Source organism: Piliocolobus tephrosceles, chromosome 9 (genome assembly GCF_002776525.5).
Source record: "Piliocolobus tephrosceles isolate RC106 chromosome 9, ASM277652v3, whole genome shotgun sequence".
In the NCBI taxonomy this organism is placed as follows: Eukaryota; Metazoa; Chordata; class Mammalia; order Primates; family Cercopithecidae; genus Piliocolobus; species Piliocolobus tephrosceles.
In genome coordinates, this window is record NC_045442.1 from 46,451,827 (window position 1) to 46,479,097 (window position 27,271).

Sequence of the window (27,271 nt, forward strand, 5' to 3'; positions counted from 1 at the left end):
GAGACTCTGTCTCAAAGAAAAAAAAAAAAAGAAAAAAAATTAAAACAAAAAATCCCAGCAAGTATAACTATGATTTAAAGAGAAAAGTAGAGTATGCAGAAAAGATAAGGTGTTTCTTGACTACCTTTGTGTGGATTTTCTACCCTTTGGGTTGTCTGTGGTAAATACATTAATCCTATCGCAGTGTCGGTCACTTAGCATGCAAAGCCATTCTATCTGTTGTCTAAGGCCGAGACGGGTGGATCACAAGGTCAGGAGATCAAGACCATCCTGGCTAACCTGGTGAAACCCCGTATCTACTAAAAAATACAAAAAAACTAGCCGGGCGAGGTGGCGGGCGCTTGTAGTCCCAGCTACTCGGGAGGCTGAGGCAGGAGAATGGCGTAAACCCGGGAGGCGGAGCTTGCAGTGAGCTGAGATCCGGCCACTGCACTCCAGCCTGGGTGACAGAGCGACACTCCGTCTCAAAAAAAAAAAAGAAAGTGTATCTATGCAGGAGGAAATAATAAATATTGCTATTCAAGTTGAAACTATTATGTTGTATGGTGTCATGGAAGAATTTGGAGCAAGGGTTGGTAGAGCTGGGCACTGATTTCTTCTTTGATACTTGCTGGCCGAGTGATTGGTGGCAATTTCCCTAACCTTTGGGAACTTCGGCTGCTTCATTTTAAAATGGTGCTTGTCTGTTCTCAAGATCTTATGGCTCCAATGAGAAAATGCATGTGGAAGCTCTTTGTAAATAATAATGATTTCTTCTGCAAACATGTTACTATTAACAAGACATTAATAGGTTTTTTTGAGATGGGGTCTTGCTATGTTGCCCAAGTTAGAGTGCAGTCATGGCTCACTGCAGCCTCCACCTCCCATTCTCAAGTGATGCTTTTACCTGAGCCTCCTGAGTGACTGGGACCACAGGTAAACACCACCACATCTGGCTATTTTTAAAATTATTTGTAGAGAAAAGGTCTTGCTATATTGCCCAGGCTGGTCTCAAACTCCTGGGCTCAAGTGATCCTCCCACCTCAGCCTCCCAAAGTGCTGAGATTACAGATGTGACCCACTGTGCCCTGCCCCTATTAATAGTTTTAGTTAAAATGGCTTAGACTGAGGTAGAGATTTTCCTCATCCAGGTGGCCCTTATTTCTCTCATAAATCAAGTTTTTAATTGATTTGATTTATGAGAGTTTCTTTTCCAAGTGGGCCCTTCTGTTCCTTCTGGTTGCTTCCTTCCTCATTTTCTGCCCTTGTTATTCCAGGTAAAGCTTCAGTGACTGAAGGAGTGTGGACTTTTTGAATTTCAAGAACAATAAAGTTGGAACACAGCAGAGGGTGTGTAATAAAAGACAATATAGGTAAGTCAGAATCAGCATTTCACCCATTCTCAAAGAACTCATGGTTCTGAAGTTCTTGTAATCACTCTTGCTTTGTTCTGAGATTTTGTGTGAGGCTCTGGCATAAAGGGATCTTCCAGGCCTTTGTGGTGCCCAGGGGCAAAATTAGCCAACAAAAGGTCCGTGTGTTTTGGGGAAAGTAGGAAACACACTTGAAGAGGTCAGCTCCCTCATTGGAGAAGGCAAGCAGTCTGGGCCAGGGTGGTAGAAATGCGTAAGGCAAAGGCCACAGGAAACAGTGTCAGCCCGAGTCTCTGGAAATGACAGAAAAGGATGCTGCTGGATTTGAAGTCACATAAACCAGGTGTACACAGTGTCAGCCTGAGTCTCTGGAAATGACAGAAAAGGATGCTGCTGGATTTGAAGTCACATAAACCAGGTTTACGTGAAGTCACATAAACTAGGATATGTCATTTGGGGGCATGCCTTTTCCCTTAGTCTGGAATTGCTTTTGATGAAGGCTTTCATCCTGGAAGATCACTGTTACCAGGTCTGCCTTCTTCTCTGGAGTTGAACAGTTGAATCCAGTGCTGTTCAGAGTGCCAATCTGAGATGAGATAAAGAACTTGACCTAGAAAGTAAAAGTTAGATGAATGAAACAGTGTCTCTAGCATCATCGTTGATTCCATGTCTGTTTCTATGTTCTATTTCTGTGTCTGTATATATGTTGATTACTATGTCTGTATATATAATCTCCAAATGATATATTGCTTAGCTTTGTTTAATTTTAAGCTTGAACAGAATAGTATATTGCATGTAGTATTCTGCAGCTTGCATTTTTTTTTTGCCCTGTTGTGTTGTGAGATTTACTTGTTGCATGTAATGGTAATAAACTTAATTTTTCTGGTTAAGTTAAATTCTGTGGGGAGAATTGATCACAGTTTATCTGGTGTCTCCGTTCCCTCCAATATTTGGTATTTTGTTGCCAAGCTAGTGGATGTAAAATAGTATATCATTGTCATCTTTATTTCCTGATTAATAGTGTGATTGTACATCTTTAATATCCTTTGGAGAACAGAGTGCATAATTTTAATTTAGACAAAAATTTCAGTCTTTTATTATATAGTGAATGAAGCTTGTTTCTGCCCTTTGTTTTTTTTTTTTTTTTTTTTGAGAAGGAGTCTCGCTCTGTCACCCAGGCTGGAGTACAGTGGCACAATCTCGGCTCACTGCAAGCTCCGCCTCCCAGGTTCACACCATTCTCCTGCCTCAGCCTCCTGAGTAGCTGGTACTATAGGCGCCCGCCACCACACCCGGCTAATTTTGTGTATCTTTAGTAGAGATGGGGTTTTACCGTGTTAGCCAGGATGGTGTTGATCTCCTGACCTTGTGATCTGCGCACCTCAGCCTCCCAACGTGCTGGGATTACAGGCTTGAGCCACTGCGCCCAACCTTTTTTTTTGTTTTGTTTTTTGAAACATAGCCTAAAAAATTTGAAACTGTTTGTATAGTACAAATATTTTCATTGCGGCCAGGTGCCGTGGCTCATGCCTGTAATCCCAGCACTTTGGGAGACTGAGGCAGGCAGATCACCTAAGGTCAGGAGTTTGAGACCAGCCTGGCCAATGTGGTGAAACCCTGTCTCTACTAAAAATATAAAAATTAGCCAGGCATGGTGGTGCGCCCCTGTAATCCCAGCTACTTGGGAAGCTGAGGCACGAGAATCGCTTTGAACCTGGGAGGCAGAGGTTGCAGTGAGCCAAGATCACGCCACTACACTCTGGCCTGGGTGACAAGAGCGAAACATTATCTCAAAAACAAACAAACAAACAAACTAAAAATATTTTTATTGCTAATCTTTGTTTTTTCTTTTCTTTTGAATTGAACTTCTTATTGGTTTATATTCTTATTCAGTTTTTCTTTCTCTGCTGATTTGGAAGTTATAACTTGTATTTCTGTTCTTCTAATGATTATCCTGAAAGTACATTGTGCACACATAGAAGTTTTAAAGTCAGTCAGTATTTAAGGTATTCTAATCCCCTTCTAGAATAATACAAAACTCATAGTTAAAAAAAACCTAATGAAGACTCCCTGCTTCTGTACATAGATGTTCTTTCCAGCTTATCAGTTTTATTATTTGCTTCCCCATACAAATTAGTCAATTTTATTGTATGGAGATGGTATTTTTTTAACTTTATATGCTTACCATTTCTTATTCCTCTTCCTTTCTTTATCCTTACCTTTCCTCTGATGAGATTTAGCTTCTTCAGAATTTTTTCTTTTCCTGAGAATCTTTTGGTGGTAATGTCTCTCATTTTGGTTTCTGAAATGTCTTTATTTCACTCTTACAGTTCTTAGTTGATAGTTATTTTTTTGCCCAGTGTTGTGGACGTACTGTTCCATTGTCCATAACTTTCATTTTTCCTGTCAGGACATCTGTTTATCTTTCATTTGCTATTTTTTTAGTAGATGATTTGACTTACTCTAAGTTTGTTTATTTGTCTTTGGTGTTCAGCAGTTTCATTACAACATGTCTGTTTACAGCTTTCTTTTAAGAATTCTGTTTATATTTTTCTTGTTTCATGTATCTATCAATTTATTTCATTTATCCACTCTTAACTATTTTTCAGCTCCCAATGCTTTGAATGCTGTCTTTTCTCCATTCTCTCTATCATCTCCTGGTTTTGATTAAATGGAAGTTAGAACTTCTCTTTTTATCCTTTATGTCTTAATTTCTGTTCAGTATTTTCTTTCTCGTTTTTCTCTGCTTCATTCTGTAGTTTAAGATTTAGCTTTTAGTTCAATACTTCTCTCTTTAACTGTGTTGGCTCTTCTGTTTAGCCTATCCGGTGAATTTTTAATTCAAATGAGTATGTTTTTTACATTTCTAAAATCTTTATTTCTGCCTTAAATCTGCCTGAGTGTTTTTTGATGGTTTCATTTTGCTTGCTCATGTTTTTTGGCCTCATCATTAAGCAGTTATTTCATATCCTATATTTGATAATGCCAGTATCTGAAATCCTTGGTGGTCTAAATGTTTTTGGGCTTCTTTCTTAGTGTACAGGGCGAGTTTTGATTGTATGCTAATATTTGCTTGATAATTATTTCTTGGAATCTTGAAGTATTACTTCTTGAAATTTTGTTTGTACTAGGAGCCAGGAGGATACTACAGACCCAGGACCACTTCTCTTCTCTTTGAATACCTATTCTTTAGGTTTCAAGCTGGGCTTTCCCTACCATGCCAAAACTTGGCTGTCTAGTTGCCCCACCCCTTGGTTGGTATTCATAGTTACCTCCAGGGCAACTCCAACTTTCTTTTTTGCTCACTCCTAACTGTTCTTTGGTCAGGAACAGTACATGGTCCCACTATATTCTCGTGGGATTTGTTTCTCTACCTGGAGCTAACCAGTGCATTAAAAAGTATTTTTAAATGTAATTTATTCAGGCTGTAACTACAGTATAGCAGAAGGGCCTTGCAAATATCTAATCCATCGCAATTCCTGAATTAGGAATGCTCAGATGATTTTTAAAAATCAGTTTTCTCTAAGTACTCTTTATCAATTTATTACTTTCCTTTGTTTCACCTAAGTATAAAGAAAATATTGCAAGAGTGATCTCTTTGAAAGCTAGCTAAACATAGGACATACTATATCCTTACACTTTTGCCAGGGTTCCTTTTGTAGTTAATCTGTTGAATATTTACTCCCTTGGAAACTGGAATTACCACTTTTGAAATGACTCGTTAGAACAGAGTACTTATTAAGCACCAATTTATTATGCCTCCCAATCTATTTTCTGTCACAATGCCATTTTTCTTTCTATCCAGAGTCCTAGATATAAACGAGTCAGTTGTGGGTCTCTGCCCGTGGATGCGTTTCTTCTTCACATGGAGTGCAGATAATTGATGTTTGCTGTTGTGAATTAGAGGCATCATCTCTGTAAGCTCCATGTTCTTACATTCTGCATCCCCTTAACAGGCATAGAAGGCAGCATGAAATTTTTGGTCTGTAGAATGCTAAGTTGCCTTGGGCTTTGGCACATGAAAAAAATATTTCAAAATGGATGTCAAGTGAGGTTGCTGATTTAACAGTTTTTTAAAAAAATTATTCCTTCTGCAGCAGCATAATTACCAATAGATAACCACATGTTTCTAGAGGCTACTCAGATCTGACAAGTGTGTGTGTGGATTTTGTGATGGAAGTAATACATTAGGCATGTCTCTAATTTGCAGTCTCTTTGCTTTGTAGGTTACAGGTAGGATTTTTGTAATACTAGTGTAAATCATAGGAAAGACAGGCACTGAAATTATTCCTAGGAAATGCGGAGCTCTGTGATGAGAGATTCTTTGAGGAATTGCCTGGTATTGGCTCTATACTTTCATTTGAAAAATAAAAATATCAGAAAATTGTGTAGCTTTTCCTTCCTTTGATAGCAAATTCTAATGAGTAGTAACTTCCATCTACGTCCTTGTATCCTTGGGTTTTTCTTGGCCGTCAGTTCAGGCACTGCTGCTGGTTTTTGCTTTCCAAATGGTTGGAAAGCTGAGCACTCGAGAAGGTTCACTTGGGGAGCTGGGGAAGTGATGGAGTAGTACTGGAGATGCTTGTCAGGGATGACAAGTGCTTCCTGAGCAAGCTTTGCCCAGCCTTCTGTGCCAGCAAAGCCATCAGGCTCTATGGCACACTGCTCAGGCAGAGGGAAAGACATCTCATTGCCACTGCTCCAGTTCTGTTGTCCTGGGCTAGGGACTTGATTTGGCAAAGCAGTAACTGGCCCTTTGAACTTGTCAGTTCTCTGTAAATGTGTCCCTTTGAAGGTTATGAGTTGCATCATTAGCATGATTTTTAACAGAATTCACCTGAGTGCTGTTTCTTTTCCACCGTGAAGTTGGATTCTGGTCATATCAAAACGATGCAGAGACACAGCCCAAGAGTGCTGTCTTTCAGAGGTTTATGTCAGTTAGGATGCTAAAAAGTGGGGCTTGACAGTCATTGTCAAGACAAGTGACCAGGCTGTGATGTATAACCCAGAGCAGTATTCCGTGTCTCCAGTGCTTTAGTCACAATCCTGTTCCTCTGTAGGGAGCAGGGTTACTCATCTCTCTTTGACTTGGCACTGGGACACTTGGCCATTTGTAACGTTTTGCTCCTTTCTTACAAAAGATAATGAGTTAGTATGTTTCTAAATAAGGGTTTGAAAAGTTAAGATTATTTTAATCACCTTCCTCTCCAACCTGTTCTTCCTCCTGCTCACCAGATTCATATGTGAGTGCTTGTTGTATCTTCTGTTTGATGCCTGCAAACATGCCTACAGAATAACTTTTTTTGGCCCTTGCTACAGTCTGGGAGTTCAGAGACTGGTGCATGGGACAGAGGGAGCCATACCAGGTTCATCAGAACCCAGGCCAAACTGCCTGGGTTCAAGTTGAAGTTCTGCTGATAGTCTGTAGGACTTTGGTTAATCACTTAGCTTTGCTGAGTTTTGCTTTTCCCCACCTAATAACTACCTTAATCTGTTTATTTGCTATAGCAGTGGTTCTTAAGCCTTTTGGTTTTAGGACCCCTCTATACTTTTAAAAATTATTGAGGACCGTAAAGAACTTTGCTTAGGATATCTAGCATATTGTGGTAGCAGAATAATGGCCTAATAGCCCCCAAAGATGTGCATGACCTAGTTCTCAGTAGCTGTGAATATATTACCTTACATGGCAAAAGACTACAGATGTAATTAAGCTCAGGATCTGGAGATAGGGAGCACACCCTGAATTGTCCAGGTGGGCACTGTGTAATCATAAGAGCCACATAAGACTTTGAGCACTGCTGGGCTAGAGCATAGCCACGTAGCCACTCCTAGCTGCAAGATTCTGGGAACTATGGTTCTTTTTCTGGGTATCAGTTAAAAGAACTGGGGGTTTTGTTATAAGGAAGAAAGAGAGAATAGATATTAAGGGATATTTAACAATCTCAAAGACTTATCATGTCAAGGTTTGATATACGTGGTAGGTAGACAATCACCAAAATGTTAGTTTTTCTTCTCCTCACCCTTTTATGAGTTTGGAAAAATGGACTTTTCATTTAGACCGCATCATTTGGAAATACCTATGACAAAACACAGTGACATGTAGGCAGAGGCATAATTGCAAAGAACTGCATTTTTAGCATTTGCAGATAAATTATATGAAATATCTTTTGTTTGGTGCTCACAGGCAGCTTTTTGATATCTTGTTTGGGTCTTTTGAACTTAACAATATGCCTCCTTTCCTTTGGTAGGAGGAAAGTTGGAATTGAAATGAGATTTAAGATTCAGCTTTGATTCATAGCTATTCTTCTTGGGTTTGAAAATGCATGAAGTGTGATGTTTCTTCGGGGTCATTTTGTAAACAGTCTGCTGCTCCCTGGCAGTGTCCTGTCGTTGAAGAATAACCCAGTTCTAGTTTCTGATGTGAAACAGCGGATAGGAATATTTGTGCTAAAGTACCTTATATTCTTTAAAAATGTATATAAATACTATGAAACAGTCTGGGCCTAAGTTACTTAATTTTGAGCTTAATATGAAGCTGAATGCTGATTTTATTAATTGATGAATATGCGTTTAATGCATTTTTAGTGCTACCCTCATCTTTAGATACATTATTGTAATAGCTTTTGAGTGAATGAGGGCTTGGAGATATTAACATCCTATCTGGTCTGGAGCTCCTATTTCAGTCTCTGTATTAGAAGAAGGCTTCGTGTCATTCACACCTGGGAGTGTCCATTTCCTAGCTGAACTGGTTGGGAAGGGCAGTTTTGGCCTGGGTTGGGAGTGGAGAGAAAGCATTGAAGGTAGTTTTGAAGCCTCAAGCACTCCTAGGGGGAAGGGGCACTTGTTTGGGAGCTACAACTGGTCCTTGGGGTGGCCAGAGAGCTGAACCAGTGTCTGGTGACCTTTCCAAACTGGAGCTGAGAGGGGCAGTTCTACCTGCTTTGCTGTTTTTCCCAGAGACCATTGAAAACCATCTTGCAGTTGCCAGTTTCTGTTTTACTTTGTGGTTTGCTGTGTTACCAGGAAGCAAGGTTCTTCTTGGTTGAAACCTTAGTGAGGACAGAGAGAGTGTAAGCAATTGGTGTAACTGAAACTTGAGTGACTGCGGACCTGCTGGTACTTAACACCTTGCATCCAAGAAGCTCAGTGTTTTTGGAAAATAGCATTGTAATGGTAGCATTTGTTACTTCAAAATTTACATGAGGCATACTTCAAAAATTACAAGTGAATCTTGTGGAAGGACGTCCCTGCTTCATTTTGGGGTATATTTCAGACCTCTATCTGGGAGCTCTCAGGGCTAGCTACCCTCAAGACTTGTAGTGGGTAAGTGTGGCTGGCTGCAGGGTCCCCCATCTCCTTTCCATAGTCCACATATCACCCCAGGTACTGCAAGGTGGCAAAGGCCAAAGTGTTGGATAAGAGGCAGTCCTGCTGAAAAGCCAGTGGTTTTGGAAATATGAGCTGGAATAATTTTCTGATAGTTTTAAATTTAGGTTGTAGAACAATTGCTGTTTTGGTTTGGGAGTTCTTGTACTTACTAATCACTAAACAATTTCTACATGTGGAAGGCTCAATTAATGCAGAGCCAAGAACAGTGTCTTCTTTTCCCATCAACTCTCGGGCGGCCTGCGAACTTCCTCATAGCTGGGTCAGGAGGCATTGCAGGATAGGACCCAGCCCTCATGGACTGGCAAACCCAGGTCATTGCCTTGTGCACAGAGGGACCCTAGAGGGTTTTGGAACTGGTATGTGAGTTGAAGTCCTTGATCTCTTCTTATTAATATCCTAGCTGACTTCTATAGCAGCTGTTGCAAATGCTTGCTTCTTTTTGAGCTCCTGGTCTCCCATAGCCCTGCTCTTGGCAGATGTCCATATAAACAAAGTCATGGAGACAGAGAGAGAGCCCTTTCTCTCTCTCCTTTCCGCTTCAGAGTATGTCTGGTATGTCTGCTTTTTTATCCCTGACAGGTGCTAGCTTGGTTCTGAGTGCTACCACGTATGGATAAGTCTTGTTTCCTACTCCCTTACACCATCTCCTTCTGTTCTGCCTCTGCCCTCTCTCAGGTGCCCAAGTATCCTGTTGCCATATTCAGCTACTCTGTGGTATGCTTCTTGAACTGGATAACCTTCCCCTTGCCTTTGATTGGTATCTTTCCTATTACGACCCATCTGTCTCACAATCCACTCCCTCAAAGCCCTACTGTGGACATTGTAATCTGAAGTCATACCTTGAATGTAAACATTCACTGAATGTTTATTGATACCTACTGTGTGCGTGGGAGCTGAGGGTACAGACGCCAGGAGATACAGAGATGAGTCAGACTTCTGAGATTATTAGTATAGAATGGAGAGAGAGACATGAGAGAAATAGCATTATAGATTAATGACAAAAATATGTAAAGGTTAGAAGGGGAGAGGGGCAGTTTACCTTGAAGAATTTTGTAAGTGTGGATCCCTCAGACAAGAGGAGGGGGTCATGATGGAGCCAAAAGCCAGTGATGGATTACTGTGTTCCCACTTTCTGATACGATTTCTCCATGACTCATCTAGAACAGAGGGAGACCTCTGTAACTACAAGATCTCTAGTAGTAGCGTTTGGCTCAATGTGGCAGGTGGTTGCAAAGAACCTTTTAAGGCAGAAATAGGCCTGTGGGTGTCCTAAGGTAACATCACATGGGTAATTGCCAACTCTGCATATCTTTTGGGCTAGACTCTGACTTAAGGAGAAGATAAGAAGTCTTCAGTGAATTTCTTAAGCCCTGAGCATCTTCTTTGTATTCTGCTTTAAGAACTTGTTGGTTTCTGTATTTCATACTCTGCGGCTCTGGCGCTTGGATGCCCTGGTCCCACAGAAGGCCTTGAATACTGAGTCTGAGGATGGGGCTTGCTTACAAGGACCTTCCTCCCTGTCTTAACCAGACTGTGTTTTAACCTTTCATCTCACTTTTTACTTTTCATTCATGGATAGTGTTTTTCACAGTGTGTGTGTGTGTGTGTGTGTGTGTGTGTGTGTGTGTATGAATGAGTGAATGAATATCTCTCACACTCTAAATTCTTTTAAAGGCAGGAAGTACTGTTCTCTTGTTTGCTATTTTATCCACTCTGCCTCTGCTGGGTCTGGCACATAATAAAGAAAGAATGAACAGGACAAACACCCATTCTGAAAGTGAACTTCTCTGGCAATTGTGGTTTGTACATACCAGCTGGAGCATAGACAATTGGCTTTTTAATGTGGTAAGGGAAAAGGTCAAAAGAAGGACATCATCATTGACCAAAGTGCTTCCAGCAGATGATGTTTATAATCAATCCCAAAAGGGTCTTTTCAATATATAATGTGCTTTGATTTATTTAATCAGATTTATATCCTGATTGTGGAAATTGTTATATAAATCTATATATGAGATAAAGTTTTATAGAATTGTGTGTAAAAAAACGCAAACAAACAACGAAGAACATTAAAAACTAGTGAAATCTGAACATGGACTATAGTTTATTAATAGTAATAGTATTGTTCCCAGTGTCAAGTTTGTGCTTTTGATAATTGTATTGTTATTACTTAAGATATGGGGAGAAGCTGGGTGCAGGATACAGGGGAACATTCTACAATGTTTGTATCTCCTATGTGAGTCTAGAGTTATTTCAAAATCAAAAGTAAAAAAAACACAGAGATACCACTACACACCATTAAAATAAGTAAAAAGCAAACAAACAAAACAAAAACAGATAATACCAAGTACTAACAAAGATACAGAGCAACTAGAACTCTCCTACATTGCTGGTGAGAGTCTGAGAAGATATAGCCACTTTGGAAAATAGGTGGTTTCTTACAAAGTTAAGCACGTACCATATAAGCTAGTAGTTTCACTCCTAAGTTTTTATCCAAGAGAATTGAAAACCTCTATTCACACAAAAATGTGTAGGCTAATACTTCTAACAGCTTTATTCATAACTGCTAAAACTGGAAAAAATGTAATTGTCCTTCAGCTAGTGAATGGATAAACAAACTGATATGCCTATCAATGAAATACTGCTCATCAATAAGAAAGAACAACACAACTATTTGACTGAAACTCAGATGCCTTATATTATGTGAAAGGAACCAAACTCAAAAGAATCCATACTTTATGATTCAATTTAAAGGACATTCTGGAAAAGGCAAGAGTATAGGGTTAGAAAATAGATCATCACTGCCAGGAGTGTGTGATCAGGGAGAAGACTGACTACAAAGGGCATAGGGAAAATTTTGAGATAAATGAACTGTTCTATATCTTGATTGTGATGGTGATTACATGACTGTGTGTGTTTGTCAAAACTCATTGAACTGTACACTTAAAAGACTGGATTACTGCATGCAAATCATACCTCATTAAGTCTGACTTTAAAATAAAAATAACACCAACAAAAATAAATAATTAATGATGCACTTTGGCTTAAATACCATCAAAGGATCATCTTGTTAGCTACTTGGATAAGGATTTGTTAAGTCATTAGTTACACAGAATGCCTCATTCTAATACAAAGGTGCAGCCCTTTCAGTTCTCTGGCCTCTAATTGGGTGATGGAAATAGCTATTACTGACATGACTTCCTTTTCGTCACTTGATATTTCACTATCATACCAAGAGAGATGTTAACCCTAGTTAACTGATGAGAAACGTGAGCTGAAGCAGCTCGAGTCACTTGCCCTAGGATGCAGCTCTAGGATTCAGTCAACGTCCGACTGTGCTGATTTATGCACTACAGCCCATGTGGCCTACTACGAGGACATAGAGACCCCATAAACTTATGGCCCCTGAATCTCAGCCCTCAAGTGTGGTTAGCATGCCAAAATGATAAATCTTTTAATACTCTTGGATTGTTTAGCTCTTTAAATGTTTGAGGTGCTTTTATATACGTTGTTATTTGATTTTTACTTTAAAAACAACTCACAGAATAAATGACTGTAGTTTTAAATAGAGCATTGTTGTCACACAGCACCTTTGGGGAGCCCATGCATTGCTTGAGGTGATCAAAGCCTCTGGCTGAGTGGCTGGGACCAGTAGTAGGGAGTGGGTACATCTTCAGCAGATCCCATGAATTGTCCCTCATGGGATCTGTTGTGGGGGATTAAATGGTTCTCATCCTATCTCCAACTAAGCTGAGGCTTACTGTAACCAGAGGAGCCACTGGCTTGGAGCCCCCGGTTGGAACATAAGTTCTCTTGGGTATTGCCATTCCAGGGTATTAGGGTATTGGGGCCTCAGGCCCCTGAAGATAGCATGAAGCCATTTGGGGACTTCTCCATGAGAACTTCTTATCACTAAGTGCATGTAATTGCTGATTTAGTCTGGCCTGGCAGGCCCAGTGGTTCTGGTAAGTGGTATTCTTATACCAGGCTATTGGCTGGTAGTTGGCTAATTTGAGGGAAAAAAGAGGTGGTTGGATTCTATGGTAAATTCAGTTGGATGCAAGTGATAGGATTTGCCACAGGGATCATAAAAATCAGGGAGCTGTTCAGGGTGCAGAGGTGAATCCCATGGCTCAGGCCTGATTTCACTCACTCTGCTCTAGGTACAGAGTGTGATCATGTGTTCAAAATTGTGCTTTCTGCTGCTCCAAAGTATTTGATAAAGGAACGTCCATGCCGCCTGCATTTTAGCCTGTTTCGCTCAGCTCGGGCTGGCCTGAGCCCAGGGCCTTGGTGTTCCTGGGCTTCTGTGGCTCAGAAGAGCTGCATGGGAGCTCAGAGACAAAGGGGCTTGTTGTGTGAACTCAGATCAGTGGCAGCTGCAAGAAAGAAGAGAGATAAAATCCTTCTGTTTTGCTTTTGCTCAACTCTAAATGGTACTTTAGGATTTTTATAACGTTGCAGTGTTCCTTAGGAAAGCTTGACTTGACACATTTATTCTCAGGGTTTTAGGGACCTTCTGTGAGGAATGGTTTGATCTGTCAGAAGGATGGCCTGACAGGGATAGAGCTGTTGGCCAGACCTAGCTACCAATGGACTATGTGATCTTGTGCCAGTCGCTTCCTCTGCCTGGGTCTATAAGCCCTGGGGGAGCTTGGACTGGAGCAGCTGAGTGGTTCCCAATCACTACCAGCATTCTGGGTGCATTTGGTACTAGAACACTGGATTGTAATAGACATGCTTTGCAGGAGTTTTGGAGCCTGACAGTATTGCTTCCTATGCCTGGGTTGAAGCACTTACTCATTTGGATCATGGTGTGGCTGCAAAGAATCGGTTCAGTTAAGTGAGGTCATGTGCATGAAGCACCTAGCAGGGTACCTGGCACCTGGAAAGGGTGCAGCTAATGGTGACCACTATTAACATTTAAATTTTGAGGTATGTGCTTGCTGCACTGTCTATGTACTTCCTGTCACAGAGTAAGTGGCTCCCATTATCTTTAATTTAAAAAAATTCTGATAATTGTGGACAATTTGCTCCTGGAGGACTGACCTGTGTGATCTTAGGAGTGAGTGGGCAGCTCTGCTTTGCTGCCTTCCCTTTTAGTGTAGGATTCTGTAAAATGAAATGAAACTGAGCAGACACATGGTCTGAATGGCTCACTTAGGGACTTCATTATCTACGTATGGATTTTTCATAGCTCCTAACTTTTTTTGTTAGGAAGGAAATCTGTGTGGCATAGACAATGCCATGGAAAAATGCAACTGTAAGTTTTCCTTGAGCAAGAACACAGAAGCGTGAGAAGGAAGGCTTAATTCCTTCTCTAATATTTATTGAACTCTGCTATTTTTCAGGCACTGGAGATGCAAAAATGAGTACGATCAATATGGTCCTTGCCCTCATGGAGATTAGTTTATTGGGGCAGAGCAGACACTAAATTACAGAAATAATGATTTAATTATAGTTGTGACTAGTGCTGGGAGAAGTACAGAGTGTAATAAGTGTGTAATGTAGGATCTGTATGTAATGGGGAGATCAGAAAACTCACTCTGGGGGAATGACTTCTAGTGAGAGGTCTGAAGAGTAAGAGGAGAGTATTCCGGGACAAGGGAGATGGGGAAGACAATTCTTCAGGAAGAAGGATGGGAAGATGGAGTAATAGGGAGGGAGAGGAAGGATCACAGCTCAGTTTCAGGCCTGAGCAACTGGGAGAAGGCTGGTGCCATGTCTGCAGGTAGAAAATGTTGGTGGATTGTAGTTTGGGTGGGAGTGGGGTCAGTCGGGCACCCTCCTTTCTCTTTAGGGGATGCTCTCCCCTCACAGATATAGTGTGCTTTGCTCCCCATTCCTTGGGCCTCTGCTCAGATGGCCCCGTTAGGGAGACTTTCCCTGACCACTTCAGGTACATCACCCCCTCCCATCCCTGCTCCCTTGGGCTCTGCAGCACCTATCACTGCCGATGAGCTGCTTGCTGCATGTGAACTCCTTGAGGGCAGAGGTCTTTGTTTTATTCCCTGCTGTATCTATAGCACCTAGAGCAGTACCTGGCATATTAGAAGCCCTCAATAAGTACTTGTTGAAAGAATCATGAGTTTGCCTTTGGTTGTGGTTTTTGTGTCCTTCTGAAACTTGAGTGACTTTTTAAATTAACCTGAGGCTGGAGAGGAGATGGGTGTAGGAGTACTGTTCACTTGACATACCAGGTCTTCTTTTTTAAGGCAGGAAGAATAGAAAAGATGGATTTTCTTCTTTTTTTAAAAAAAAATTTCAATATTAGGCATGATAGAACAGAACAGCTAGAAAATGTTTGAATATGACTTCTTTGTTCAGTATAAATTGGTATAAAAATCTAGCCCTCTATCTGATATTGACTAGATTTTTGGGCTAAATTATAACCTATGGTAATTTCTCTAATTATTTCTGTGGGAGGAGCTGTGGACTTTAATTTAATTTTTTAAATTTATTTTTGAGACAGGGTCTCACTCTGTTGTCCAGGGTGAAGCGCAGTGGTGCAATCATAGCACGCTTCAGCCTCTACCTCCCAGGCTCAAGCCGTCCTCCCACCTTAGCCTCCCAAGTAGCTGGAACTACAGGCACACACCAACACCCCCAGCTAATTTTTGTATATATATATATTTTTTTAAATAGAGATAGGGTTTCGCCATGTTACGCACACTGGTCTCGAATTCCTGGCCTCCTGCCTTGGCCTCCAAAGTGCTGGGGTTACAGGCATGAGCCACTGCACCTGGCCAAGCTGTTGACTTTTTGATTGTATCTTTTTACTACTGGGGAGAGGTATGGAGGCTAGGATCAAAACTTCATCAAAAGAGAAATTTGATAGCAACATTCAATAAAAACAATTTGTTAGAGATATTTTTGGATCTTTGGGTCTCTGTATAGCCAGAAAGGAATAATAACTCAGAAATGTTTTTCTAAACCTTTTTGACTTTTAGAAATAAGTCAACTGCCATTACTTTTTTTAAAAAAATGAACAGGATTAACGTTTGTACAGGAGGCTGTGTATATAGTGGTTACAAGTATAGCTGTTAGAGTTAGATCTCTGTTTAAATCACTCCCTTTCCCTCCCTATTACCCCATCTTCCCATCCTTCTTCCTGGAGAATTGCCTTCTGTCACTTACTACCTGTATGAGCTTGCACAATTACTTAACTTCTTTCTTTAAAATGGATATTATCAAAATTATGTTATTTGGGGGATTAAGATAAGATAAAATCCATTATTGTCACCATTTATAAGCTAACATAACTGATGACAGTGCTAAATGGGATTTAAAGGTAGGGACTATCTTAAAAAAGCTAAGTGTTATAAAGTATAATTAGTCCAATCCAGTGTTTCCCAAACTTACCTAAGCTTAAGAATCTCCTCCGGGCACTTAATTAAAAATATAGATTCTCAGGCACCACCCAGACTTGCTGAATCAGCTCTCCAGGGGAGGGGCCTGGGAGCCTAGTGAGGTAGGTAGGGTGATGACACACTCTGCGTTTTCTGAGCCTGTCCTGGTTTCAGGTACCCTGCGTGATGAATTCCAGATGTCTGTTTATGCTTGTCAGACTGTGTCCCAATTTTCAGACAGGAGCTATGGGCACTGTTTATATAGGCCATCTTATTCAGAATCTTCTCTCATATCAATGCAGGTAGAACATGCTTCTAAAACACGAGAGGATGTGTAGCCACAAAGTTGCATAGTGTCAGTCAGCGTAAGTCACTCAGCCAACCTGGCCTTCATTTTTTCTCTGTATAAAACTTCTACGATCTTGATAATCTGCTCTGTTAAGTGCAGACAGTGACATGGTCAACATATGTTGACAGCCCTCTCTCTTGCCCAGTTTCTCAGGCCCTAGTGATACCAGGCTGTCAGAGTGACAGTGCCTGTGGAATGTGTCTGCATGGGGCAGTGAACCCTAGCCTTCCTTTGTCGTCTAAGGCCAAACCCACAGAACTGCTCTTCTCTCCTCCACGAGCTGGGAACTAGGGAGCAAGGTCTCACTCCACTACACTTAGAGCAGTGTATTCTTAATCAGCTCTTTTAGAAAACCAGCATTTTGCTGTTTTCACGTAAGTCTGCAAGTTCATTTTCCCTCTCTGGCCCAGGTACTAAGTAATCATTTCCCCATCAGTGACAAGGGACGATGAACATCTAAAATTTTACTCCCAGGGCTGAGCTTTCTGTAGACATTACAAATAGAGTTCACATGTCTTTAAGGAATACAGGAGTCTCACATTCAGTTAAGGTGGTTCTCCCCATGCTAGGTAGGGTTGGAGAACATGATTCTTTGGAGATTTAAGGAATTTTCTCTGGCAGCCATTTTTTGTATTGGTCATGGTTTCATATGATATTTTATTTCACTACATTTCGGGCTGGGCTTAACTGTATCTTTCTTTCTGTTTGCATCATGGGAGAGATTGGATCTGTGCTGAGAATTTTATTTGTATGAGAAGTTCATTTTCTGACCAGTAACAGATATTCCACTTTTGGGAACTATTTTACTATTTTTAAAATGGAAAAGTTGATGTACATTTATAAAGTTGCACATTTTTACTTCCTTTAGAAAGAGACTGTGAGGTCTTGAGGGCATCCACATGAATACATTTGATTTATTTGGGACCTGGGGACTGAAAAGGAACATATTCCTTCTTCTTTTTTCCCTGACATTTTCCTATGACAGAATTTTGTGTCTGCACAATTAAAGAGTAGAATACTAAAATTCTGGCGAATTTAAGAACAACTCATTAGGAAAACGTGAAATTTGAGCAGATATTTGCTGCTCTGTGGGCATGCCTAAAAGACTAAACTTTCCAGATAGAGAGAAGGGTAGGGTCAGCATGCTAGTGAGTTTGTTTTCTTCCCTTCCATGGGCAGGTAGAAGGAACTGGGCTCTCAGTGGGATGGCACCTCTCCTCTCCCTTACTTCCCTGGGGAGCTCACTTAGGGAGGAGCCTGGGCCTGTAGTGTTCTTTACTGACTTCTCCTGCTGTGCTTGTTTTTTTTTTTTTTTTTTTCTTTCGTCATTTGTAAATCATCTTTGTATGGGGAGAGGTTGGAGGTGGAAATTCAAGAGTCATCTTTTTGCAGGCAGTAGAGGTGATTACCTAGGTAAGCAGTTTTGATCAGTTATAGCTACAGATTGCTATCTTGTCAGGTGAGAGGCCTCTGGGGGAGGAGGAGCTTTGTGGCAGAAAGCCAGGGGCCTGGGCACTCAGTTCCTGTTGACAGCTAAAGGGCAAGGCCAACCCCACATATTTCTAAATTGCAAATACAGTGCATTGTGAAAACGTAGTCTCTGTCCACAAGGAAGGCCCTCTGCTCAAAGAAACAAATGGAAAAAACCCTAACTCCTCCCTTTCCCCAGGAAACATACAACAACGATGGACAGTGAAGCAAGATGTGCAGTTTGGTTGAATACCCATACTTAAAATTTTAATTGTTTATATAATCATGTCTCTTTATCTAAAAAGTAATTTAAGAATTTTTCTTAGGGGTTCAATGATACTATGAATTTTAACATCTTACCACGTTGTCTAACCTCTTTGAAAGTAGGGCCCTGATCTTGAGGTTTCTGGAAACTCCTGTGGCACCAAACATAGGACAGAACGCCCTATCAGGACTCAGAGACAACTTGTTGAATTGAAGTATGATTCAGTAGATTTATGTAGGTGGAATTCTTCACTACTTGCCTTGTGGGTGTTCACATTTTGTCCATATTCATGATGTTTATTTACAAGCTGTTTTAGCTCAAGAATTGCCTGCTAATTTTTTTTTAGTCTGTGTGTGAGTCATATAGAATTATCTTTGCAAATTAATTTCCTTAATGAACTCAGAGAAGAGGAAAAAATCAAATATGTTTCACCAAGCTTTCTACCTAATTAAAAAATGTAACAAAGTACTTTTGTATATAATATAAAGTTTTATATACAATGTAGTAAATAGACAATGTAAATAGTTGCCTTTTTAATTTTTAGATAATTATGAACCCATTTCATTCCTTGTTAGGATGATAGAGTTTGTGGACTTGTCCTTTCCTTTCTCTGTTCCTTAGCATTGAAGGACTTCTCAAGGGAGATGCTGGTGCACTGGAAAAGAATGATAACTTACTCCAAGTAGGATTAAGGGGCATGAATGAGGGGGCCACAGCAGGGCATATTTGGGGGAAGTGTAGATATTATTGCCAGAGCATAAATTGCGGGCGGAGAAGATGACACGGGATGAGAGGGAAGAAGGCCATTCCTTCTGTCTGGCCCCCATAATCACTGAGACCCAGAATTGATAGATATTCATTGTCAGGCCTCTGAGCCAAAGCTAAGTCATCATATCCCCTGTGACCTGCACATAGACATCCAGATGGCCGGTTCCTGCCTTAAGTGATGACATTCCACCACAAAAGAAGTGAAAATGGCTTGTTCCTGCCTTAATTGATGACATTACCTTGTGAAATTCCTTTTCCTGGCTCATCCTGGCTCAAAAGTTCCCCCACTGAGCACCTTGTGACCCCCACCCCTGCCCACCAGAGAGCAACCCCCTTTGACTGTAATTTTCCTTTACCTACCCAAATCCTATATAATGGCCCCACCCCATCTCCCTTCGCTGACTCTTTTTGGACTCAGCCCCCCTGCACCCAGGTGAAATAAACAGCCTTGTTGCTCACACAAACCGTGTTTGGTGATCTCTTCACATGGATGCGCATGAAACTCATAAGGTGACCCTGAGTCTTCCTAGCAATGTGAATGTATTCTTTGGAAAATCAGATGAGATCCCTTATTACTCTTGAACTACCATAGAAATATTTAAGATTACATGCCCATATACCTTAGTTACTGAAATTACAGAGTAATTTTAAAGAATTTTAATGGAACAATAATTGCAACAGAAGGAATTTCCTGAGCTAATAAACCTAAACTAATGCCATTATCAAGGCATCCTGATGTTTTGAACCATGTCTCTGGGTGGATGGAAAAAAAACTTAGTACGGACTTATGTTAGCCAAGGTGGTAGAAACCTGAAGCCGGTAACATAATTAAGGTTTTGGAGTGCTATTTCACATGACTGTTTCTCAGTGGAGTATATGAATAAAGTTAATGTGTCAAAATTTTAAGGGTTAACTTAAAGTGCATTGTGATATTAATGGAACCCAAATCAGAATCCTTATGTAGGAATTAAAGGTGTCAATGTAAGTGCTTAGAAAAATACCTGGCACACACACTCATAGAGGGTCTGGAAGTGTTCTGGTGGTGAATTAGTATCCTTTTGATTTAACCTTTATTTTATTTTATTTTTTATTTTTTTATTTTTTATTTTTGAGACGAAGTCTCGTTTTGTCGCCCAGGCTGGAGTGCAGTGGCAGGATCTTGGCTCACTGCAAGCTCCGCCTCCCGGGTTCACGCCATTCTCCTGCCTCAGCCTCCGAGTAGCTGGGACTACAGGTGCCCGCCACCACGCCCGGCTAATTTTTTGTATTTTTAGTAGAGACAGGGTTTCACCGTGTTAGCCAGGATGATCTTGATCTCCTGACCTCGTGATCCGCACGCCCCGGCCTCCCAAAGTGCTGGGATTACAGGCTTGAGCCACCGCGCCCGGCTAACCTTTAGTTTAAAACCGATTTTCATTAATTTGATTTCTTTAAATGAGAAGTAAGCATACATCTTCTTTCACAATTGCTTCAGGTTCCCAACTGTTTTGTATTTTACTATAATTTATTAGTAAATTTTAATAAACAGAACAGCAGCTATTTGATGGCGGTTTGGGTTAAGTAATTTCTGAGACTTTCCTATAGATTCTTTGAATTTATGAGAATGAGAAGAATGAATGAGAAGCCTGATAAAAATTCCAAGTTAAAGATACTGAGGAAATGTACAACAGATCAAGCTTGTTTTTCGTTTGCTTGTTTGTTTGTTTTGAGACAGTCTTGCTCTGTCACCCAGGCTGGAGTGCAGTGGTGCAATCTTGGCTCACTGCAACCTCCGCCTCCCGGGTTCAAGCGATTCTCCTGCCTCAGCCTCCTGACTAGCTGGGATTACAGGCACATGCCACCATACCTGGCTAATTTTTGTATTTTTTAGTAGAGACGGGGATTTCACCATGTTGGTCAGGCTGGTCTCGAACTACTGACCTCCTGATCCACCCACCTTGTCCTCCCAAAGTGTTGGGATTACAGGCATGAGCCACTGTGCCAGGCTGATCAAACTTGTTTTTAAAATACAATATGTGAATTTAGCCTAAGCCATATGTTTAAAATATAGCCATTTGGCATTAACTTTTTAATTAACTAATCAAGAGAAGAGGGAAAATCAATCTTGTCTCACAGTGTGCGCTCTACCTTTTTGCTGTAACTAAATTAAGTATGACTTAAAATATATGACAAGCTCTTGTTACCACTTTTTCAAACTGAAAAGAGGTGTAATTTTGTGATGTGCTACCACTGTTTAGTGTCCTACCTGAATATCCTGCCTTTGGAAAATAATATTTATGTTTATAATTTGTATATAAGAAAATACTATCTTGTCTACAGTGACAGCCTTGAGGTTTGGTGAGTATATATATGAATTGTAAAACAGGGTCATCTGGGAGTAGTTGAGGAAAGGATATGTATATTTCAATGCTAAATGAGACCTTTATGTGACTTAACTTTTAGTGGTATTCCAGCAATAATGAGGCTTTCCTCCTCCTTATCATCATCTGTCTTTCTTTTAGTGCTTCTTAGGAGCCAGACACCATGCTAAGTGCTTTGTACAATTTTGTAATTGAATTCTCCCAAGAACTTTAAGAAATGGATATTCATAGCTCCATTTCACCAATGAGAAAACCGAGGCTTAGGGAAGATACTTTACTTCAGAAGTAGCTGTTTCGTATTTGAATACAGGATGGTTTTGTGTCCAGAGCTTTATTTTTAAAATTTAATCTCAGCTACTGTTACTAAAATTACCTCTCAGAAAGTGAATACTAGCATACTCATGAAAATCAGGTTTTCTGACATTCTTAGCCAATTGCATAGATGGACAAAAGTTTAATTCAATTAGCCAGTTTTAAAATAAAAATATTTAAAGAATTACCAGTAGGATGGCTACTATTAAAAAAACCCAGAAAATAACAAGTGTTGGCCAGTATGTGGAGAAATTGGAACACTCGTGCACTCTTGGTGGGAATATAAAATGGTACAGCTGCTATGGAAAGCAATATGACAGTTCCTGAAAAAAATTAAAAATAGAACTACCATATAATCCAGCAATTCCACTTCTGGGTTTAGACCTGAAAGTATTGAAAGCAGCCTATTGAAGATATGTTTGTACACCCGTTTATAGCAACATTATTCATAATAACCAAGGAGAGGAAACAACCTAAATATCCACTGATGGATGAATGGGTCCATCAGTGGATATTTAGGTTGAAACAAAATAGGATGTGTGCATACAATGGAATATTATTCAGCCCTAAAAAGGAAGGAAATTCTGACACTTGCTACAACATGGATGAACCTTGAGGACATTATACTGACTGAAATCAGCTAGTCACAAAAGGAAAAATACTATATGCTTCTACATATATGAGGTACCTAATGTATTCATAAAGACAGAAAGTAGAATGGTGGTTTCTAGGGGCTGGGAGGGGAGTTACTGCATAATAGGTACAGCGTTTCTCTTTTGGATGTTGAAAACGCTCTGGAAATGGATGGTGGTGATGGTTGCACTGCAGTGTGAATTTACTTAAAGCCATAAAACTATATACTTAAAAAAGATTAAGGTGATAAATTACGTTCTGTATGTTTTACCATAATAAAAATAATACTTTAAAAAGAAAATAAGGATTGAAGTGATTGGTTGTGAATTCCTTTTATCTCTGAAGGATAAAAGAGATTTTATCCAATCACATCTTTCCCATATTAAATTACCATGATCCCCTCCCCCAAACAGCATTACTGAAAAAGCAGGGGTGTTGGGCAAGTCATTGAGACATTGAGTTATATTTCCCTAACTCCCAACTTGCTTGAAGTCTGCGTTCTCTTCATCTTGTCCTTTTGAAATGAGTGGGCTTTTCTTAGAGACTGAATTCCCTGGAGTGTGATATCAGCATACTTTTACTCTGAGAGTTTTTAGCAGCAGCTTTCTCAGCCTGAGAGGAGAAGCAAAATATAAAAATAACTTGGGGTTCACATTCAAATAGTTAAACAGATATGTCCAAAGTGAGACCTGTAACTGAAAGTCATGCATTTCAGTTAGGCACGGTGTTAGATGGTAGCTGGATGAATCATCTGGTCTGACCTGTCAACTGACGGATCTGGAATTTTTTTTTTTTGGACGGAGTTTCCCTCTTGTTGCCCAGGCTGGAGTGCAATGGTGCGATCTTGGCTCACTGCAACCTCCACCTCCCAGGTTCAAACGATTCTCCTGCCTCAGCCTCCTGAGTAGCTGGGATTACAGGCATGCACCACCATGCCCAGCTAATTTTTTGTATTTTTAGTAGAGATGGCGTTTCACTATGTTGACCAGGCTGGTCTCGAACTCCTGACCTCAGGCAATCCACCCACTTCGGCCTCCCAACGTGCTGGGATTAGAGGCGTGAGCCACCGTGCCCGGCTAGGATCTGGTATTTAATACCTACTTTACCTTTTGGCTTCTCTTGCATAATCTCACTGGTTCTGTTCAGCTCCATATGGACAAGTTTAATATGATAGAACACTGAAGCTTGTTTGTCATGTCTTTCAGCTTTAACACTATTATGGGTTGTATAGATTGTAATTCTTGAAAAGACGAGTCCTCACGTTTCTTGTTAGTTGATAGCTACGTGAGCAGTATAGTGGTGAATGGAGCTCACATTGAAGTGCATAATGGTCCTTATTAGACAACTTTGTAAGTTTGAAAAGGTCATCAAAGGAGAATTAGAATCATCTGTCAAGGCTACCCTATTGTGGGAAAGAGACGTGTGGGTGGAGGCAGAATTCTCGTAGTTGATGGTTGAGACTTGGAGAGGTTTGCATCGAGCCTTCTGGACTTCATTATAATGACAGTGGAGAGCTGTCTTTACTTTTCAGTGTTGGAAGAAGGGTGGAGGGTGATTTTACCATATCCCCCTTTTAAGGTCACTTTTACCAGTGGGTGGAAGCTAGAGTGGAATTGGGGAGACCAAACAGGAGGCTGCTGTGGGTTCATGTGTAAAGACGTTGGTAATGACATTAGTTGACATGAATGGAGGACTACTTGGATGCCAAAAGCTTTATCCTTACTGTAGTTCTGTGAGCTATAGATGGGTGACATTACTGGCAACATTTTGCAGATAAGGACATTCAGGATTAGAGAGGCTAAACAGTTTGCCTAAGATCACACAGCTCATAATTAATTTGAGATGGTAGCCAGGCCTAGGTATTGGTAGGGAGTAGCTGTTTTTATTCTCCCAAAGTCATGGGATCACCTGGAATGTGATATAGGAAGGCCTAGGGGTTGTCTTTAAATTGGGATCCAGGAGCCATGAGGCAGCTCTGGCCATGTCTGTTCTTACTTGGAATGTTTAATAGCTTCTAGACATTACTAAGTGGGCTGGCTTGCGTTTTGTTGAGGAACGGGACAAATGGGGCATTTACTAGTGCTGTGTGCTTCGTCGCTTTTCTGGGTAGTGTATGGTGATGGGCATAGTGTGGAGTGGTGGCAGAGTACACAGTGTGATTCTGTTTGGTAAGGGAGCTGTACATTGATATTTATTGATGTGAATAGGTTCATGCAGTCTCCTAGGCATTTGGCTGGAGGATAAAGAACAGCCATCAACCAGCAGAGTGCTTTTTTTTGAAGTTTATGCAAGACAGTGTGCTTGATACTACTGCTGGCTTGACAATAAAGGCAGAAAGACATTAAGAGCCATTAAAGAATTATTTATACCAGAATACAAAAACACACTTTTCAAGTGTTTTGTAGGCCCTTTTCCTGTAGGCAACAGTGCAAAGCATGTGCCTCATCTACTCAAATTTAGGAAAGGTGGTTGGTGGTTTTGCAGAGAAGCAAGGAACTATAATATCTCTTGCATTCGTCATGCTTATCATATAATACACTGGATTCAGTATGAAGGAAAACCGACAGGTATGGAGTGTCTGCCTTTTATTTTTAAAAAATTGTTCATGTTTTTAATTAAAAAAGGAAATATGTGCACATGGCTTTAGAAAGCTCTGTAAACAACATAGAAGGATACAGAAAGTGAAAATCCTCCCTTTCCTCTCAGTTCTCCCTTGCCTTCCCCAGAGATGGGCCAAATTTTCTTATGTATTCTTCCATATATGTTCTATGCAGATACAAACATGTTCTGTGTATAATATGCATACTATTCCGAACTTTGCTTTTTTTGTTTTAAAATTCTTGGAGATAATTTCATATCAACCAGAGAAATCTATTCAATTTATTTTAATATAGTTGCACAATTTCAATATATGAAATTACCAAAATGTTTTTAGCCAGCCCCCTACTTTATAAATAATATTGAGAAGCATATTCTTATATTCGTTATTTTACACATGTTTCACTATATCTGCAGAATAAACTTCTATGTTTATATGTACATTTAAATATTGGGAGCCTAACTGTTGGTCTGTGTAAAGCTAGATTTTGAACATCTATTGTATGAATGACCAGTCTGTTTATAGAATTTAACTTGATTATCATGGTTTCTACCCTGCTTGCATTTGTGAAAAAGTGCTGATCAAATAGATCACATTCTATTTAAACATTTTTCTCCTAAAATTAAGGCATTTTGGCCAAATTTTATTTCAGAGAAGTACAGTTTAATCATTAATTAATAAGCTTCTTCCACACCTTGACAGATACAGCACAATCTTTTTTTTTTTTTTTTTCTTAACTTTTAAGTTCAGGGGTACAGGTGCAGGTTTGTTACATAGGTAAACTGGTGTCATGGGAGTTTGTTGAACAGATTATTTCATCCCACAGATATTAAGCCTAGTATCCATTGGTTATTTTTGCTGACCTTCTCCCTCCTCCCACCCTCTACCCTCTGAAAGGCTCCAGTGTGTGCTGTTCCCTTCTATATGTCCATGTGTTCTCATTATTTAGCTCCCACTTACAAGTGAGAACTTGCGGTGTTTGGTTTTCTGTACCTGTGTTAGTTTGCTAAGGATAATGGCCTCCAGCTCCATCCATGTTCCTTCAAAGGACATGATCTTGTTCTTTTTTTATGACTGCACAGTATTCCATGGTGTGTCTGTACCACATTTCCTTTATCCCGTCTACCATTGATGGGCATTTAGGTTGATTCCATGTCTTTGCTATTGCGAATAGTCCTGTAATGAACATAATGCATGCATGTATCTTTATAATAGAATGATTTTTATTCTTTTGAATGTATACCCAGTATTGGAATTGCTGGATCAAATGGTATTTCTGTGTTTAGGTCTTTGAGGAGCCAACACACTTTCTTCCACAATGGTTGAACTAATTTACACTCCCACCAACAGTGTATAAGTGTTTCTTTTTCTCTAGAACCTCGCCAGCGTTTGTTATTTTTTGACTTTTTAATAATAGACATTCTGGCCAGGCAACAGGCACTAATGCTTGTAATCCCAGCACTTTGGGGGGCTGAGGCGGGCGGATCACAAGGTCAGGAGTTTGAGACCAGCCTGGCCGACATGGTGAAACCTATCTCTACTAAAGATACAAAAAATTAGCCAGACGTGGTGGCGTGAGCCTGTAATCCCAGCTAGATGGGAGGCTGAGGCAGGAGAATCGCTTGAACCTGGGAGGCGGAGGCCATAGTGAGTCGAGATTGCACCATCACACTCCGGCCTGGGCGACAGGGCAAGACTCCGTCTCACAAAAACAAAGTAGAAAATAAAAGCCATTCTGACTGGTGTGAGTTGGTATTTCATTGTGGTTTTGATTTGCACTTCTCTGATGATCAGTTATGTTGAGTTTTTTTTTTTTTTTCATTTGATTGCTGGCCGTATGTATCTCTTTTTTTGAAAAGGGTCTGTTCATGTCCCTTACCCACTTTTTAATGGGGTTGTTTGTTTTTTTGTTGTAAATTTGTTTAAGTTCCTTGTAGACTCTGGATATTAGACCTTTGTCAGATGCATAGTTTGCAAAAATTTTCTCCTATACTGTAGGTTGTCTGTTTACTCTACTGATAGTTTCTTTTGCTGTGCAGAAGCTCTTTAGTTTAATTAGATCACATTTGTCAATTTTTGCTTATGTTGCAATTGCTTTTGGCATCTTCATCATGAAATCTTTGCCCGTGCTTATGTCCTGAATGGTATTGCCTCAGTTGTCTTCCAGGGTTTTTCTAGTTTTGGGTTTTACATTTAAGTCTTTAATCCATCTTGAGTTAATTTTTGTATATGGTGTAAGGAAGGGGTCTGGTTTCAATTTTCTGCATATGGCTAGCCAGTTATCCCAGCATCATTTATTGAATAGGGAATCCTTTCTCCATTGCTTGTTTTTGTCAGTTTTGTTGAAGATCAGATAGTTGTAGGTATGCAGTCTTATTTCTGGGTTCTCTATTCTGTTTCTTTTGTTAATGTGTCTGTTTTTGTACCA

General features: G+C 40.2%; 1 protein-coding gene across 4 annotated transcripts in view; it reads left to right on the top strand.

Moving 5' to 3' along the window:
• SGMS1 (sphingomyelin synthase 1) overlaps window positions 1–27,271 on the top strand; it is a 318,863-nt gene that overhangs the window by 109,674 nt on the left and 181,918 nt on the right. For all 4 annotated transcript variants that reach the window (XM_023225165.1, XM_023225166.2, XM_023225163.2 and 1 more), the window contains exon 3: window positions 1,257–1,352. The gene's annotated coding sequence lies outside the window, so the exon portion shown is untranslated. The remainder of the gene's footprint in view (window positions 1–1,256; window positions 1,353–27,271) is intronic.